The sequence below is a fragment of the Palaemon carinicauda genome, chromosome 39, assembly GCF_036898095.1.
Source record: "Palaemon carinicauda isolate YSFRI2023 chromosome 39, ASM3689809v2, whole genome shotgun sequence".
NCBI lineage: Eukaryota > Metazoa > Arthropoda > Malacostraca > Decapoda > Palaemonidae > Palaemon > Palaemon carinicauda.
In genome coordinates this window covers 8,324,412-8,342,712 of record NC_090763.1, presented here as the reverse complement: position 1 = coordinate 8,342,712, position 18,301 = coordinate 8,324,412, and positions in this window count along the sequence as shown.

Genomic DNA, 18,301 nt, shown 5'->3' with positions numbered 1-18,301 from the left:
ATTCTGTATTTAGGGATGGAGATTCACAGTCAAGTTTTTCGGGCTTTTCCGTCGGCCCCCAGAATAGATCAAGCCCTGCTCGTCATCCAGAAGATGTTGAAGAAAGAACGCTGCTCAGTCAGGCTTTGGATGAGTCTGGTAGGAACGCTGTCATCCCTGGAGCAATTTGTCTCGCTAGGAAGGCTACTCCTCCGACCTCTACAATTCCATCTGGCTTTTCACTGGAAAAAGGACAAGACGCTAGAGGCGGTCTCGATCCCGATTTCCGAAAAGATAAAGACTTGTCTGACTTGGTGGAAAGACAATATCAGTCTACGAGAGGGTCTTCCCCTAGCAGTTCAGAAACCCAACCACGTTCTCTTCTCGGACGCATCGGACTTGGGCTGGGGCGCGACGCTGGACGGTCGGGAATGCTCAGGTCTGTGGAACTCGAGTCAGAGGAGCATGCATATCAACAGCAAGGAGCTTTTGGCGGTTCATCTGGCCTTGATAAGCTTCGAGAATCTCCTTCGAGGCAAGGTGGTGGAGGTCAACTCGGACAACACCACGGCCTTGGCGTACATTTCCAAACAGGGAGGTACCCACTCATTGACTCTGTACGAGATCGCAAGGGACCTGCTCATCTGGTCAAAAGATCGAGGCATCTCCCTAGTAACGAGGTTCATCCAGGGCGACTTGAACGTCCTAGCAGATTGTCTCAGTCGGAAAGGTCAAGTAATTCCAACCGAATGGACCCTCCACAAGGATGTGTGCAAGAGACTTTGGGCGGCTTGGGGTCAACCCACCATAGATCTCTTTGCAACCTCGCTGACCAAGAGGCTTCCAATCTATTGCTCTCCAGTCCCAGACCCAGCAGCAATACATATAGATGCCTTCCTCCTAGATTGGTCACACCTAGATCTTTACGCATTCCCACCATTCAAGATTGTCAACAAGGTACTGCAGAAATTCGCCTCTCACGAAGGGACAAGGTTGACGTTAGTTGCTCCCCTCTGGCCCGCGAGAGAATGGTTCACCGAGGTACTTCGATGGCTGGTAGACGTTCCCAGAAGTCTTCCTCTAAGAGTAGACCTTTTACGTCAGCCACACGTAAAGAAGGTACACCAAAGCCTCCACGCTCTTCGTCTGACTGCCTTCAGACTATCGAAAGACTCTCGAGAGCTAGAGGCTTTTCGAAGGAGGCAGCCAGTGCGATTACTAGAGCGAGGAGAGCGTCTACCATTAGAGTTTACCAATCGAAGTGGGAAGTCTTCCGAGACTGGTGCAAGTCAGTTTCCGTATCCTCGTCCAGTACCTCTGTAGCCCAAATAGCTGATTTTCTCTTATACCTGAGAAAAGTTCGCTCCCTTTCAGCTCCTACGATCAAGGGCTACAGAAGCATGTTGGCCTCGGTCTTCCGGCATAGAGGCTTAGATCTTTCCAACAATAAAGATCTGCAAGACCTCCTTAAGTCTTTTGAGACCTCTAAGGAACGTCGTTTGGCTACACCTGGGTGGAATTTAGACGTGGTCCTAAGATTCCTCATGTCAGACAGGTTTGAGCCTTTACATTCAGCCTCCCTGAAAGATCTCACTCTTAAGACTCTTTTCCTGGTATGCTTGGCCTCGGCTAAAAGAGTCAGTGAGCTTCATGCCTTCAGCAAGAACATCGGGTTTTCGTCAGAAAAAGCTACTTGTTCTCTGCAGCTTGGTTTCCTAGCCAAGAATGAGCTACCTTCTCGTCCTTGGCCTAAATCTTTCGATATTCCTAGCTTATCGGAGATCGTAGGCAATGAACTAGAAAGAGTTTTATGCCCTGTTAGAGCTCTTAAGTTCTACTTAACTCGTACTAAACCTTTACGAGGCCAATCTGAAGCGTTATGGTGTTCGGTTAAGAAACCATCCTTGCCTATGTCAAAGAATGCTGTGTCATATTTTATCAGATTGTTAATACGAGAAGCTCATTCACACTTGAGTGAGGAAGACCGATCTTTGCTTAAGGTTAAGACGCACGAGGTTAGAGCTGTAGCAACTACCGTGGCCTTTAAGCAAAATAGATCTCTGCAAAGTATCATGGACGCAACCTATTGGAGAAGCAAGTCAGTGTTCGCGTCATTTTACTTGAAAGATGTCCAGACTCTTTACGAGAACTGCTACACACTGGGACCATTCGTAGCAGCGAGTGCAGTAGTGGGTGAGGGCTCAACCACTACAATTCCCTAATTCCATATCCTTTTAATCTGTCTCTTGAAATGTTTTTAATGTTGTTTTTATGGGTTGTTCGGAAGGCTAAGAAGCCTTTCGCATCCTGGTTGATTTGGCGGGTGGTCAAAGTCATTTCTTGAGAGCGCCCAGATTAGGGGTTTGATGAGGTCCTGTTGTATGGGTTGCAGCCCTTGATACTTCAGCTCCTGGGAGTCTGTCAGCATCCTAAGAGGATCGCTGGGCTCCGTAAGGAAGACAGACTTACAAGGCAGAGTAATCGTCTAAGTCGACTTCCTTACCAGGTACCTATTTATTTTGGTTTTGTTATATTGATAACTGTCAAAATGAAAAAACTCTTAGCTTATACGATGTAAACATATTTAACTCTGGTCTCTACCCACCTCCTTGGGTGTGAATCAGCTATTATATATTCACCGGCTAAGTTAAATATTTAAAAATGATATTTTAATTATAAAATAAATTTTTGAATATACTTACCCGGTGAATATATAAATTAAACGACCCTCCCTTCCTCCCCAATAGAGACGCAGTGGGATGAGAAGAAATTGAAGGTTTTGTTTACATCCGAGAGTGGTATCTGGCCGACAGTTGGCGCTGGTGGGCACACCCGCAACCTGCATAGCGATCGCTCGCGAGTTTTTTATGTATGTGTCTGTCGAGCCGCAGAGTTGCAGCTATTATATATTCACCGGGTAAGTATATTCAAAAATTTATTTTATAATTAAAATATCATATTATGGGGTATGAAGTTGAATCCTAATAAAACTCAAAGTATGATTGTAAGTAGGTCAAGGACGGTGGCTCCTGAACATCCGGATCGCAGTATTGATAATGTTTCTTTAAATTTGTATGACTTAAAATTTTAGGTGTGATTCTTGACAGCAAATTTACTTTTGAGAAACACATTAGGTCTGTGTCTTCTTCAATTGCACAAAAAATTGGCTTATTGAGAAAGTCTTACAAGATCTTCGGTGATCAATCTATTCTGAAGAAGTGTTTTAATTCTTTCATTCTACCTTGTTTTGAGTATTGTTCTCCTGTCTGGTGTTCAGCTGCTGATTCTCATCTTAATTTGTTGGACAGAAACTTACGGTCTATTAAATTTCTTATTCCTGATCTAGATATTAATCTTTGGCACCGTCATTCAATTAGTTCATTATGCATGTTGCATAAGATTTTTCATAACTCTAACCATCCTTTATATTCAGATCTCCCTGGACAATTCTATCCTGTTCGTAATACTAGGCAGGCAGTTAATTCTAATAGCCAGGCCTTCTCCATCATGAGGCTCAATATTACACAGTATTCTAGAAGTTTTATTCCAGCTGTTACCAAGTTGTGGAATGATCTTCCAAATCGGGTAGTTGAATCAGTAGAACTTCAAAAATTCAAAGTAGGAGCAAATGTTTTCATGTTGACCAGGCTGACGTGAGTCTTTTTATAGTTTATGACATATCTGTTTTTGACGTTGTTAATAGTTTATATAGGGCATATCTGTTTTGACGGTGTTACTGTTTTTAGAATGATTTATTGTTAATTTATTCTCATCATTTATTTATTTCCTTATTTCCTTTCCTCATTGGGCTATTTTTCCCTATTGGACCCCTTGGGCTTATAGCATCTTGCTTCTCCAACTAGGGTTGTAGCTTGGCTAGTAATAACAATAATGATAATAATAATAATAAACTTTGTCCTCATTGTCTTCCTAACTGAAAGAGTTCTAGATATAAAACCATAGCAGAAGGATGGAGCATACAATGGATGAGTAACAAGCTTGGGATGACATTAGTGGAAGAATTCTCTTGTTGAGAAAGCTCTGCATTAGACAGTCCTCCATGCGCATAAGCTTCAGTCTCAGTTTGACCATTCACTACACGATTGGTCTTTTATGTGCCTGTCACACACATGCAGTCTGACACCTCATGATTAGACCCTTTACGCCTGTTCCTCAGTGAATTTGGGTCGGAAAACTTCTGTCATCTACGAAGTTCATACTCTTACAAGCTATGATACTGGTGGTAGAGGAGCCTATGATTTTTCTCTTCACTTGTACAGGGTTTGAGTTTTTCTCTTCACAACCACAGAGGTTTCCTTGTGGTCTTTCCTTTCGTGTTTCATCTTAACAGGAATGTGCCAATTGTACTTTTTCTCTGCAAGGCAGGTCTTTTGCACTTATTCTCCACAATCAGTGTTTCCCACGGGATCAGCTACACACCACGAATGGGAAGCATACTATTGGTAACCATAAAATCAGGATTCATGCAATCAGGAACCTCATGATCGGGAACCATGATCAGAACTTAACGCTTGTTCATTTGGTAATAGGTACTTTCAAGTCACCAGAGAACTGGTACAGTACATCTTTCACCTGTTACTGATTCTTTCACTGCACTCCCAGCTTTGAGATCTTACAACATGCCAAGAATATTCCGCAGCCTAGATCATCCCACGCTCAGAAACAGGTCCAAGACATTGTGCTTACATGATTGTCATGTTATACTGCTAAGCACCATGAGGTGCCACACACTCTTGTTTGCTTTCCAAAGGCTAAGACACATACTCCCTTATCTTCAGAGAGCATGACAACCACCAGTAGTTTAGTCTTCGTAAGAGACAGCCAACATTCCTTGAGACTTTCTTCCTCTACAGAAGATTTTCTCATTCCATTCTCGGACCAATTGACGAATCTCCTAGAAGGATGAAAGATTCTTTGAAGAAGTCAAGAGAATCATTAACCCTAAGGCACCCAACTCTAGTCTGTTATCTACAGAGGCAGAGATCTGCAAGATTTAGCCTATGAACACCTAGGTCATTACACTAATGAGTGCATTGACCTCCATAGGAAACCTTGATGCCTATTGGGGAAGTGACTACTCCCATTGATCAGCAGTTTAGGGTCCCTCATAGGTCTGACCAGCTCATATATTGCTGTTCTTTGTTCTTTCTCACAAATTAGTGTGAGGATCAGATCCTATTTCTCCAACCCAAGAAATCCTCTAAGCTCCAGCAGATCGAATAGATCCTGCCCTGCCCTCTCTTGGCAGTGTAGGTTCAGTGTAACAGAGGAAGTGGGAGAACTTTCTCCACCTTCCATTGGTTCAGCAATTTCAGTGCTAACAACAGGGACCTGATGAAAGTCTCAGGCATGAGGGCACATTATACTCTGGCTTGAGTCTGCTACCATTGAAGTTGCTTCCAACACCAGCCTAAACAGATTCTTGATTTTGACTAGTGGTTGTGCACAGTCATATTTTTCTCCTTGACTTTGAATGGGACATTCCCAAAAATGCAGAAATATTCACACTTAGTCTTCTCAGGCATAAAGCAGGGACCTTCCTAAGGGTTCAGTCAGTTTACCAGTAGGCCATTTGAGTTCCAAAAAGCTATGGAGAGAGAAGAATGCACTCAATTCCTGTGGATAAGTAGACTAAGTCCTAAAAACCAACCTTTTCCCCATTCCTTGCCTTCATTTAACATGACAGTAAGTACTGTGTGGTCTTTTATCAGGAGGAAGACTTATCGGGCTCAGTGAACCTGAAGGATATTTAAATCTAGATACCCATCCTTCAGTCCAACAAGAAGTACTTCCTGCCTGTCATCAGAACATTAGTTACCAGTTCACAGCCCAGTGCTTCAGAATGTCAATCATTCCCAAGCATTTGCACTCACTTCTTCTACTGCCTTCAAGTAAAAGAATTGACTTGGGATTTCTCTGCACTCCAAGAAAGAGACCATTGGCTTTCCTTTTGCACCAATCTGAGAATCATGTTCAATCACTACGTCCAGTCTCATCACCACAGAAGATAGAGGACTGGAATATGCTAATAACACAATATTCGTATCGGCAAACTTGAGGAATTATTGCAGCTACTCCTGCAAGACCAAGAACTTCCAACTCGATGGTGGCAACATTATATGAGGCTCATTCTACATGGACTCTTACACCATAAATCTCTTCAGGGTTGTTGGAAGTTCCACTGGTCAGCAACTAGCAATGCCCCTACCTTCTAGTTTCAGTGGAAAAGGAAACATTAGACAATAAGAATTGATGTTTGATTGGCGAGATTCTCTGCAGACGAATCCCATCTCCAGCACTCTTGCTCTTCACAGACTCATCTAATGAAGGGTAGGCCCTACCCTGGGATCCAGATCACCTTGGGGATGTAGTCCACGGAAATAAACATCTGCATATCAACTTACTGGAAGTCCAAGCAACACTATTAGCATTTTAAACATCCTAATTTGGTTTTAGACCAGATACAGACATCTTTACTTGCTACTACCTATGGGACTTACCCATAGGTCCCAGGATAACCTTATCCTTTGTCCTGCAGTAGCTAATCAACAAGTTGTGTTGCAAACTCCTCCTCCTCATAGAATGAAGCTTTTTGCCCAAGACAGCAATTGTGACATAAGACTAGAAGTAAAGGTAAGAATGTCTGACTTTTCATCTCTTTTTCTCTTACCCTCCTTAGGATACATCAGTGGTTTCTGTTAAGTGCTTTGCCTGATGCTAAATGGAAGCAAGCTTCACAATCAAGTAACTTTTCTTTGCAGACTAGTTTTTTTTATTGAGTTGTCTCTCCCATTTGGAAGTAATGTATGTCACCCATTTCACATAATGGCCATACATTCAGACGACATGCCCTTTCACTTGTAAGTTCTTCCACAACTACTTCCCAATCTCCTGGTGGGGACTTTGCCTAACACCTGCATATCTTCAGGCTTAGGTAGTTAAGAGGTTAACGAGAGTCATGTTTGCTCCTTCACTGGATCTAAGGGAATTGGCATTCCCCAGGTTATTAAACCAGCCAGTTTAATTTTAGGGACTTCTCCTTCCTAAGAATGCGTTTCTTATAAAAGGATAATGGTTTGTATTCAAGTAGGAGCAAATAAAAAAGTAACTTTTATTTTTCCTAACTATATAAACCCGAATCCATCAGTTACACTGTCCAACTCGACCACCCTGCAACTCCCGGGTTGAGGTCAAAGTTATGATTATTCTACCTGATGAGTGGGTGAGGCCTACCCTCAACCCACCTCTTGCTACTAACTACCTCGTTAAAAGTTTAAATGGCTGTTCTAGCTTCGCTGAAGTCAAACTTCTATTAAAGGACTCTGATTTGTATAGTTAAGTACAAAATTAATTTTAAAATTTGTGATATGTCTGTTCATTGGAGCTGTGTTTGGAGGAAATTCAAAGTTTCAGTCTTATGCTTTATTTGAGTTCTGAAGTTATCAAAGCACATGAAAAACTAGTCAATATTTATCCATACTAATCCTAGTAAGCTAGTCTTGATGAAATTAGAATTGCTAGTTCTTGACAGGCAAACAATGTTGTTTCATTAGGACGAATCTGAAGAAGTAATGTTTGTGTTAAACTAAAGCCTTGAGTTTAAATAGGCTAAAAACCTTATTTAAAGTTGAATGCTGTAACAATATCTTTCAAGAAGTTAAACCTAATTTTATCCTTGCCCCTTAACAATCTAATGGAAACAAATTTGAAAATGGCTATTAGTTTTAGTTGGATAAGATTGGTTATTGCTATCGGGTTCAGTATTAGATTCTTGACCAGTTGCATTGTTGCAAGCTCATATAGTCTTTTCTTAATGGAGTAGTCTTCCCCATCAAGTTCACTATGGTGCTTTCTTCAAAATATTTTTGGATATTGGTCCTATTCTGAAAGGATGGACTGTTTCTTAATAGTACCAGGTCCCTTAGCAAAATTTACATATTTTTTATATTATTAGGTTTATTTTCTTGATACATCCATTTAGTTTTTCATCTTGTTAGTCAATAGAACTAACCTTCAATCATGAATATGTACACTATGCACTTAATTCCTTAGATGAATGCAGTGTTCAGACATGAACGTTGTGCTTAGTTACTGCCTCTTTATTCTCTGAATTCAGTAACATTTTCATTAGTTGATAGAATTTTCAATCACACTGCTTAGCTTAGGGTGTGATAGTTCATGCTTATTTAGTTTGTGCAGTGGTTTGGCCCATTTTGTTTATGAAGTAATATGGAACATTTCTTAGTTTGTGGAATATTAGAGCACACTACATCATTTACAGTTTTATGACGTCCTCTTAATTGTTCAGTCTTACGTACCTGAGAGGCTTTATGGCACATTCACTAGTTTACATTAGATATTTAATGGCACACACACACTAGTTATCTGCATTTCATGGTACACACTTATTCACAAAGTGTTATGTCCCATTCCTTAGTTAATGAAGTTTTATGACTCCTTACTTTGTGGAATTTTATGGCATGTACCTTAGTTTATTTACCTTCATGTCATATGCCATAGGTTGAGGACCTTTATGTTCTTTAGCAAATATCATAGCTAGTGAAGATATTTGACACACACCATAATTGTAGTAGCTTCATGACTCTCCATAACTAGGGTAGCTTTATGACACTCTCCATAACTGGAGTAGCTTTATGACACACTCCATTACTAGGGTAGCTTTATGACACACTCCATTACTAGGGTAGCTTTATGACACACTCCATTACTAGGGTAGTTTTATGACATACTATTACTAGGGTGGCTTTATGACACTCCATTACTAGGGTAGCTTTATGACACACTCCATATCCTGTTTAATTTCTAGTGGCTCATGGTTTATGGAGTTTTCGTTCTTCAAATAGTCTTCCTTGTGCATCAGTAGGGCCAATGACATTTTCATTTTGTTGAAGTTTAGTCTCGGTTTATGTTTTGTGAATCTTTGAATATATTTTCCTGTATGCTTTTGAAAACTACTAGTCAGTCTAGTCTGCTGTGCCTGTCTTGCATATGAATTTTAGCTCAGTATTAGGAAAAGGCTTAAACTGAATTTTCTTAATGTTTTCTGGGGATTGAAAATTTATATATACAGTAGTTGGTATATTTTCTAGTATACCTTTGAAAATAGCTAGTCAGTTGAGACTGCCATCCCCCTCTTGCTATCAGTTTCAGCTTATTATAAGGAAAAGGCTTAGATTGAATTTCAGTATCATGCTCCAGGGATAGAAAAATTATACATACGTAATGGGTATATTTTCTTGTATGCTTTTTAAAATTGCTAGTCAGTCGATTTGGTCATGCCTCTCTTGAGTCTCTTGCATATTAATTTGTTCCGTAACTGGAATACAAACCATGCTATTTAATAGGGGTATTACTTTCGGCGCAGCTTAAATGACGAGCCATTAAAATTTAACGAGGGTTTACTACCCACACCGCTAGTTAGCGGGGGTAGGGGAGGGTAGCTTGCTACCCCCCCCCCTCTCACACACACCTGTGCTTGAGCTCACTTTACTTCTGGCTCGGAGCGAGAACGGTTGTTTCCTCTCTTTCTCCTCGCCTATTTTGGACTGCCATTAATTTTTGTCTTTTTACTTACTTTTTTTTATACTTGTAAATATATATATAAACATTCTTAATGTTTATGTATATATATGTGTATAGAAATGTTGTAAGTTTCCTTTTCAGTGTTTCTGTTGTGTGTGTGATATACGACAACGACACTTGCGTAGTAGCAAGGCCAGCACAGTTCCACTTCGTGGGGAACGGCCTCTCCCTCTCTGGTCCATCGGTCTTCCCGTCGGCATATATCCGTTAACTCGGCCGCCGCAGGGAAATCGTCATCGCCTAGACCCTCTTCATTCAACTATTATCTTCGCCTTTTCCTCTTTTCTTACGGGAAACTTGGATTCTGAGCGAAGGGAATGTGGCCTTTAAAGATTGACTACGGTCTCTCTCTACTCGAGGTTGTTCACCTTTACTACAACTACTTACTATTACGGAAGCTCCTTTCCCGTGTGCGGGTTAGGTTGCTATTCTGTTTGTTTGTCTCCATTATTTTTAGTGAAATCTAATTGTATTTTAACTTTTCAGCTTTCTCCGTGGGGAACACTTCCCTTCGGGGGGTCAGGGGTTCTCACTATTAGTGAATATTCTAAGATGATTTAGATAATTATAATTCTGTTATAATTCTGTTTTTTTTACAGTTACTCCGCTCCCCCCCCCCTTCTCCCGTGGATGTCATCTGGGGAAGGAAGGGCGCATACTTAATTCTTATTTTATGTTGTTCCTCTTCGGAGTTCTTCCCTAGGGAATTTCTGTTAAATAATTATTTAATTTTGTTTCCCCAGTTAACTATGCAGTTTTTCTTCGTTCGACTAAAGGTGCCAACGAAGCAGAGCTGTCCTCTTCATGCCTGGGGAATCTGCTGTCACTGCCATCCCTCAGAGGACGTCGTCATGGGCGTCATCCCTTCTCTTAGAATCACTCCCATGACAACATGCCAGCACTTCAGATCATCTTAGAACGCTAAAGGAGGTTCGCCTCCAGGGGTTGGACAGCTTCCCTTCCGAGGGAGGTTTCCTCCCCAGGTGTGAGGTTGTTTTCTTCCTTCAGAGGGAGAACTTCCCATACCTTAATAAATTCATCGCCTTCGACTACTGTTCCTGCCCTTCGGCCAGACTTCTCTCCCCCCTTGCTGAGTTTCTCTTCCTTCAGGGGTGGAGCACAGTCTTGGCAAGTCTCTTCTACGAAGTGTTCACCTCTCTTGTTCGCGAGAGACCACTCATAGAGACTCCTCTTCGGAGGATCGCTACTGATAAGGTCAGCTTGCTGATCCAACGGCCCTAAGGGGCGTCATCACGAGTGTCTTCAGGTCTCTTCTACGAAGTGTCACCTCTCTCGTTCGCGAGAGAGGCCACTCATAGAGTCTCCTCTTCGGAGGATCGCTACTGATAAGGTCAGCTTGCTGATCCAACGGCCCTAAGGGGCGTCATCACGAGTGTCTTAAAATCTCTTCTACGAAGTAGTCACCTCTCTCGTTCGCGGGAGAGGCCTCTCATAGAGACACCTCCTCGGAGGATCAAGCAGACCTTCCAGTGATCTACTGATCTACCAGCGCAACCTTGGGCTGCAACGTAGTCCTTTGGACTTCGGTTCTGGACTCTAACACGGACCTTTTATGGTTCCATCGGTGGATGCTGGCCCTTCCAAAGGGCACATCCCAGTTCCTGATCGTCTTGTCAGCTGACCTACCGATCTACCAGCGCAACTTTGTGCTGCAACGAAGGACTTCGGTCCTGGACTCTAAAGCAGACCTGCTTACGGTCCTCATGGTCCTGGACTCTAAAGCAGACCTGCTTACGGTCCTCATCGGGGGATGCCCGCCCTTTTTTAAAGGGTACATCCCAGTTCCTGATCGTCCTGCCAGCTGACCCTCCAACCTACTAGCGCGCGCTCGCCGATCTTCCTACGCGCGCAAGCGCCGACGATCTTCTTACGCGCGCGGGTACCGATGGTTTCCCGCGCGTGCGCTAGCCGATCTTCTTACACGTGCAAGCGCCGACGATCTTCTTACGCGCGCAAGCGCCGACGATCTTCTTCCGCTCGCAAGCGCCGACGATCTTCTTACACGCGCAAGCGCCGACGATCTTCTTACTCGGGCAAGCGCCGACGATCTTCTTACGCGCGCTAGTGCCGACAATCTTCCGCGCGCGGGTGCCGATGGTTTCCCGCGCATGCTCGCCGATCTTCTTACGCGCGCAAGCCCCGACGATCTTCATACGCGCGCAAGTGCCGCCGATCTTCTTACACGCGCAAGCGCCGATGATATTTCCCGCGCGCGGGTACCGATGGTCTCCCGCGCGCGCGCCAATAGTCTTCTGTGCGCCAACAGTCTTGTCCGCGCGTACGTGCCGACGATCTTCCGCGCGCGGGTGCCGATGGTCTCGCGCGCGCTGTCGATGATTTTCCATGCGCGCCAGCGCTAACAAGCGCATCAGCGCTAAACAAGCGCGCCAGCGCTAACAAGCGCGTCAGCGCTAAACAAGCGCGCCAGCGCTAACAAGCGCGTCAGCACTAACAAGCGCGCAAGTGCCATTGCTCTTGCGCGCTTCATAGTCTGGCACGCGCGCATGGCCGACTTTCTCCCCCGCGTGAGCACCTGGGGTCTCCCGCACACGCGCCAACAGTGTTGCGCGTGTGCGTGCCGACTTTCTTCTGCGCACGGGCGCCGATGGTATCCTGCACGTGCGCCAATAGTCTACCGTGCAAGGGCACCGACGGCCTTACGCGCGGGCACGCTCCGACGACCTTCACGTGTGCACGTTCCAATAATCTTGAGTGCAAGCACCCAGCCTTCCGTACGCTCCGACGGTCTTCAACGTGCGGGTGCCGATGGTCTTCCGCACACATGCGCCAACAATCTCCACGCAGTACTCTCTAGCACGCGCCAATGCTCTCACTCTTGCGCAACCAGTCACTCGCTTCGGTGCATTCTAGGGAGAATGCACAAACTACACTGTGCCTTACGGCGCGCCAGCAATCTTCCTCACTTTCCTGCGCCCTCCTGCGCAGTTACGGTCCCCGGATTCATACGCCAGCTCTTGCCAAAGAGTCAAGGCTCGCAGATCCAATGCACCAGCTCTTGTCTAAGAACCAGCGCTTGCCTGCTCTCCAGGCAGATATTAAGCACCAGCACCATCCTGTGTGCCATCGCTCCAGACTCACCTACACACTCGTGCAATTGTCAGTAAAAAGGAGTAAAACTTTTTGGACAGGTCACCATTGCCCCATTCCTCCCCGCAAGCACATAAACATTGCCACCGGGAAAAGAGGAATAAGGCCCTGCAGAGGATTCAAGATCCCGAAGATTCCATCCTACAAGGGAATCGAATCGGGGAATCCTTGGTCCCTTTCTCTTCTAAAGTTTCTTTTTTCCTTGACAGACCAGCGGCAGCAAACAGGAAAGCATCAACAGACTGATCTCTAGATCACTGTTTGCTGATGGCTAGTTCACAGTTTACTGATCGCTAGGTTGCCGATCACCAGATCGCCAATTTCTAGCTCAATGCTGATCTGTAACCACTAGTCCCTCCAATGACTAACGATCTCCAATTGGTAGCATTTCCAATCATCGATTGCTAGTCAATAACCAGTCATCAGCTTGCTGATCACTAGATCACCGATGGGCAGCTCATCCTTCTTCGATCATTGAACTCAGCTCGCTGATCTCACACCAGCCCATCTTCAGCTTGCTCATCTCTGACCAAACAGGGGGGATCATAATCAGCTGGCTGTTCTCGAATTCACCATCGGTGCACAGACCACCGATTCATGGTCATCTGTTATTTGCCAGCAGTTCGTGACTCGAACTTACTAGTCAACCGCTTCCTTTAGTTCCTAGATCAGAAGTTATACAACATACTTCTCGCTACTGGCCGTTTGCCATCACGCTAAAGTGATCAGTAAACGTTCGACAACCCTCATCAACGGCTTGCCAACAGGGAACTACTTGCGAGCACTCTCCAACTGCACAGTATCCACGATACCCAACGGTTAACCAGTGATTAACATTCGCCAGATTAATTCTATTCTAAGGAATAGCATAAATCCCATCAGGGCGCATGGTAAGGCTAAGCGTGGCTTTCCTTCTAAAGAAATTCTCCCAGAGAAGAATCCTTACACTGGATATCGCTCCTGTTCCTTTACGACACGAGTCAAGACTCCAGCGTCGACAATCTTCCATACAAAAGGATCATCAAGGAGCTGTCCCTTTGGGTCGATGCCCAGTCCATGTTGGAGTTCGAGCGAGAGTTAAGACCTCAGGTCTTCTTTTGCACACTGGACCTTAAGGACACTTACTCCCAGGTCCAAACCATCCATCTAGGAAGGTTGGGAAATTCAGTCTAGACAAACAAGAAACACCAGTTCAAGGCACTGCTTCGGTCTTTCCATTACACCCATCCTGGTCTCACAAGATCGGCTTCCGTCTCCGCTCTCTCGGGACGACTGACTGACCTTAGCAAACCCAGTGGCAACCTTGCATTAACACTGGAATTTCTGAAGTCTTTTTACCAAGATCCAGTGATCAGTGTAAACCTACAGAATCTTCCCTACTTCCCTCCCAGGAGACTGGTGTATATGGGAATGATTCTAAACACCAATCTCCACAAAAACCTTCTCGAAACGAGAAAGACTTCCATTCCAGGAGACTGGAGTCGGAAAAAGAAGAAAGGAGGGACCATAGTGCTGCACCACATGACCTCAACCCTCTGGACAGAGCCTGAAGGTACCTTCACTTAGATTTTTTAAGAGATGAAGGCCAACTTTCCGGTCCTTCAACAGCCTCATCGGTTCCTAACAGACCACTCAGGGATGTGATGGACGACACACCGCACACCACATAGAGACTCACATCGACAAGCAAATAGGATCTGACTTGTAGAATCTTCCCATCTAATAGTATAAACACTAAGATGGGCCAAAGCCCTTCGGTACCACTTTCAGCCCGCTTCATTCCAGACTGGAAGAACAGGCTCGCCGACAATCTGTGTACAGCATCTCAGATAGGTATACCGAATGGACTTTGGATCGCCATGTAGCCGAGAAAGTCCCGACTTTACGAGGTCCTCCAACTAGGGGTCTGTTCACAATGCCCCTGAACCTCAGGCTACTGTTGCTCACCAGCCCTAGACCCCAAGGCTCTCTGGCAACAATGGTGGGTACAACAATGACGTTTACGTCTCATCCCTGTTTTATCTAGAGAAGGGCACTCAACAAGGCTAGAACATCGGTCAACCTATCAAGGACTCTCCTAGCTCCGCCATGGCATTATGCAGAAAGGTCTACAAACCTTTTGCAGCTCCTGATAGAGCCTCCAAGAGAACCCTCTCCGCATATCAGACAACCCACTTCGACACCTACCACAAGCTATAGCTTTGCTATGAGTGTACGCCTGAAGACTACCCAATACATCTTTGCGAAGAGGTTGTCTAGATACCCGAGGAGTTCCTCGGCATCAGTCTACCAGGCAGTATCATGTCTTGTGGGGTGGGCGTCATGGGGAAGTGTGTCTTCTCTCGATACCTCAATTCCAGCAATAGCGGAATCCTCAGGTATATGCAAGAGGAAAAGATCCCCTGTTCAGTTTTGATAGGTAAAGATGATCACTCAACCTTGATCCTTCACCTTCATACTGAAAGAAAGGGACACCCTTTCATCGATAGACTTTTCCTAACTCATACGGACTTACTACTTGCCTTTCCCCAGTCGGAATTGAGACCTTCCTCTCAGAACATAGTTCAATCTCCGATCCCTAAAGGGACCTCCTTGTGTTCCACTTCACCAGGCAACAAATTTCCTCCTGATTCAAGAACACGATGTTCCTACTCACTCGGACAGCAACCATACGAGTTAAGGAACTTCATGGTCTCTCTTTCGACATCGCCCATTATTGAGAAGGGCGAAAGACAAGGGTCAGTTTCGTCCCTGAGTATGTCACCAGACACAGTCTCCAGAGGTGACGGATCCTACACAAGTCTCAAGTAGGTAACGGTCAATCCAGATCATCTGTCACTGTACCTCAGGGTGAGGTATGAGACTTTACCTAAAGAAAACGGCAACAGCCTGCCCAGGTCCCTCCTCTTGTCAACACCGAGAGAGACTAGAGGAGGATCGCCGAAACATCATCTCGACATGACGACTCACAGTGTCAGGGGCATAACTATGCCCGTGGTCCTTCTTAGCAGATTACTCTGTGATGCAGGTTTTACAAGAAAGGATGTGATTGCTCCAGGTGACTTTCACAACCTTTCCTTTGCAAGACGTAACCCACAGGAACTCGTTACGATCTCTATCGGTCCAGTGGTGGCTGCACAACAGCTGGTTGTATACCTCAAGCTCCTTATTGGACAAGTAGCAGAAGGTTGAGGGCACTGTTACCCAGTTTTAGTCTGCATGAATGAAAAGATTTGACTGGCCCTTATTCTTTTCTTCATCCTACCCTCTCGTGGGGAAAGCAGCATCCTGGGTTCTCTGCATAGCTGACCTCAAACCACTGCGGGTAAACCATGCTTCCTTGTGTTCCTAGTATTAAGACTAATACTGTTACGTCCCCATACCCTGACAAGGTGGTATTGGGAAAGTCCTAGGCTACAAGTTTCGATCTAAAGAACTTCAGGACAACTTCCTAGGACGAGTCACAATTCTTCATACCTTCACACACAGCTTGCGTAGGCCGCAGTCCTTGCGTAGCAAGGTTCTAGCGAGGTGCAGGGACTCCTTATTTCTTGGGTGCTTACACACTCATATAACGAGCCCCCGGGCAAAGCCAAAAAGCCAGACTGGTAGGGACGTCCACCCTTCCTAATGGGTGAGTCACCCCTATTAAATAGCGTGGTTTGTATTCCAGTTACGGAACAAATGACAAATTCGTAGATAATTTGCATTTTTCCCAACTATACAAACCTTAACTATTTAATCAAACTTGCCCGCCAGCCCTATCCACCTTGAAATCCTACCTCCAAGCAAAGTGAGCTCAAGCACAGGTGTGGGGGGGGTGGGGGGTAGCAAGCTACCCTCCCCTACCCCCGCTAACTAGCGGTGTGGGTAGTAAACCCTCGTTAAATTTTAATGGCTCGTCATTTCAGCTGCGCCAAAAGTAATACCCCTATTAAATAGCTAAGGTTTGTATAGTTAGGAAAAATACAAATTATCTACGAATTTGTCATTTTGGCTCGGTATCAAGAAAAGGCTTAGATTGAATTTCCCTAACTTGCTCTAGCGATTGAAAAGTTATGTACAGTATAGTTCATATATTTTCTTGTATGCTTTTTTGAAAACTGCTAGTCAGTTGAGTTTACCGTAACTCTCTTGCACATCAATTTTAGCTCAGTATTAGAATAAGGCTTAGATTGATTTCCAATTTTGTGTTCTAAAGATGGAAAAATCATATATAGTGAATATATTTTATAGAGTACTTTTGAAAGCTGCTAGCAGGTTGAGTCTACCATACCTCTCTTACATATCAATTTTAGCTCAGTATTAGAAAAAGGCTTAGATTGAATTTCACTGGTGTGCTCTAGGGATTGAAAAATCATAAATAGTAAATATATTTTCTTGTATACTTTGAAAGCTGCTAGCCAGTTGAGTCTACCATACCTCTCTTGCATATCAATTTTAGCTTAGTATTAGAATAAGACTTAGATTGAATTTTATTATTGTTCTCTAGGGATTGAAAAATCACATGTAGTGAATATATTTTCTAGTATACTTTTGAAAACTGCTAGCCAGTTGAGTCTACCATACCTCTCTTGCATATCAATTTTAGCTCAGCGTTAGAGTAAGACTTAGATTGAATTTCATTACTGTGCTCTAGGGATTGAAAAATCATTTATAGTGAATACATTTTCTTGTATATTTTTTAAAACTGCTAGCAGGTTGAGTCTACCATACCTCTCTTGCATATCAGATTTTAGCTCGGTATTAGAGTAAGGCTTAGATATAATTTCAGTAACATGCTCCAGGGATTAGAAAAATTATATATAGTGGTTATATTTTCTCATATGCTTTTGAGATTTGCTAGTCAGTCGAGTCTGCCAGACTTCTCTTACATATCAATTTTTTCTCATTAGGAAATGGCTTAGTTTTCAGTACAGTAACGTGTTCTAGGGATTGAAACGTTATATTTAGGGTATTGCAGTGTTGATCAAACGTTTATTATCACAAGCTTTGTAATTTATGACTGAAGTTTATATGATTTTTAGGTATTTTTTATAAGTTCTGTGGCAATTAAGAAGAAAATTTCTGTTGCTGATTTTCGAGGTACATTCGTATGTAGCCCTTAAATTGTTTTCAATTTCACCGAGCTTTGATTCTACGCTTATGAAATACCTTAGTTTAGATGAATTTGATAACTGGACTTCTGCTTCCTCATTTTTTTTATTTTACATTTTTGAAGGATAATAACTTGCCATAAACTCCCTTTAGAATTTTGATGTTTTAAAGGATTATGTAACAGTAATTCAGTCCCATTTCAAATTGGGCTAATTTGGATTTTTTCCTCTTTTGTATTTTGAATTTTTAAATGCTATTAACTTGCCACAATTCCCCTTTTGGGTTGTGAACTTGATAGAACCATAGTAGAATATGCTGCTGTTCCCTTCTGCTTTTGGAGTTGAAAAAAAATATGCAGAAACCTTTTATATCATTGTTATAAATCATGGTAGCAATCCCCAGTTATAACTGTAAACCTTTAATACTCTCTCTCTCTCTTTCTCTCTCTTTCTCTCTCTCTCTCTCTCTCTCT